Source organism: Buteo buteo, unplaced genomic scaffold (genome assembly GCF_964188355.1).
Source record: "Buteo buteo unplaced genomic scaffold, bButBut1.hap1.1 HAP1_SCAFFOLD_185, whole genome shotgun sequence".
NCBI lineage: Eukaryota > Metazoa > Chordata > Aves > Accipitriformes > Accipitridae > Buteo > Buteo buteo.
In genome coordinates, this window is record NW_027439349.1 from 140,001 (window position 1) to 141,305 (window position 1,305).

The 1,305-nt window shown below is 75.9% G+C and overlaps 1 non-coding gene across 1 annotated transcript; it reads left to right on the plus strand.

The window, feature by feature from the left end:
* Positions 1-952: 952 nt before the first annotated feature.
* On the plus strand, positions 953-1,105 carry LOC142028176 (5.8S ribosomal RNA). The gene has a single exon (XR_012649451.1). It is a non-coding gene; the product is annotated as a 5.8S ribosomal RNA (ribosomal RNA).
* The last annotated feature ends 200 nt before the right edge of the window (positions 1,106-1,305 follow it).

Consider the following 1,305-nt stretch of genomic DNA (forward strand, 5'->3'; position numbering starts at 1 on the left):
CGCGCTGCGCTCCGTTCCCCCCCTCGCCCTGGCGAGCGCTCGGCGGTCTCCCGCCACTGGCTGCTGGCAAGGGCGGCACCCCGGCTGAGCGGCGGCGGCGCCGCTCGGCCTGTCGGTCGGCCGGAGGGCGCCCGGTGCCGGCCGCGGCTGTCCCGTCCCGGGCCCTGCCCGCCGCTTCCCCGTCGCGCTTCCCGGCCGCGCCGGGCAGGTGGGCGGGGGCGGGCGGGGGCACCCCACGCGCGGTCTCCGCGTGGAAACGGGGAGAGCGGGCGCTGTCCCCGGCTTAGCGCCGTCCGCCTTCCACCTGGGGCGTGCCCGTGGAAGGGGCCGAGGCGAGAAGCGGTGGCGGTGGTTCCGGGAGGGCAGCCGCTCTGGTGCGGCAGCGGGTGCCGTCCGGCAGGCCGCGGGCGGTGCGTCGCCGGCTCTGGCGGTTGCCGCCTCTTGGAGCCGCTGGCGTGGCCGCGGAGTTGCCGTCGGGACGAGCCCGGGGGAGCTGGCTGTCGTAGCGCGGCGCAGCCGGCACGGAGGCGTGTGCGGGGCCGGTGGGGCTCCCCGCTGCTGCCCCGCAGCAGCAGCAGCCGTGTCGTCCGGAGCGTGGTGGGCAGGCCGCGCGCGGTCGGGTGCATCGCTGCCTCTGCCCAGAGGCCGGGCCGAGCCCGTGCGCCTGGGCCGCCTCCGATGCGAGCAAGGCATTTCCCAGGCCGGTCGGGAGCGCGGGCTCCCCAGCCTCGCCGCTCGGAGTTTTCCGTTCCTTTCCCCCCCCCCCTTTCTCTGTGTGTGCTCGTACGGTCAGCAGAGGCGCGGCTTCTCCGTCGTGCTGCGCCGTGCCCCCTCCGCGCGTGCGGAGGGGGGTGGGCGGGCGGGCGGTGGGCCATCCTCCGGAGGGGCCGCTCGCCTGTGGCGAAGCGGTCCTGGCCCCCTCGCGCGTGCGGGGCGGTGCCGAAAGCCAGACAACTCTTAGCGGTGGATCACTCGGCTCGTGCGTCGATGAAGAACGCAGCTAGCTGCGAGAATTAATGTGAATTGCAGGACACATTGATCATCGACACTTCGAACGCACTTGCGGCCCCGGGTTCCTCCCGGGGCTACGCCTGTCTGAGCGTCGCTTGACGATCAATCGCCCGTCTGTGCCGCCGCCCCTCGCCTCGCGGCGGGGCGGCGGTCGCAGCGGCGCGGCTGGGGCGCCTCGCAGGCCCGCGCGCGCGCGGCCCCGGGCCCGGGGAGTCGTTCCCCGCAGCCCGGCGGCGGCCGCTGCCAAGGGCCTTCGTCCCCCTAAATCGAGACTCGGGGAGCGCTCCGAAGCTC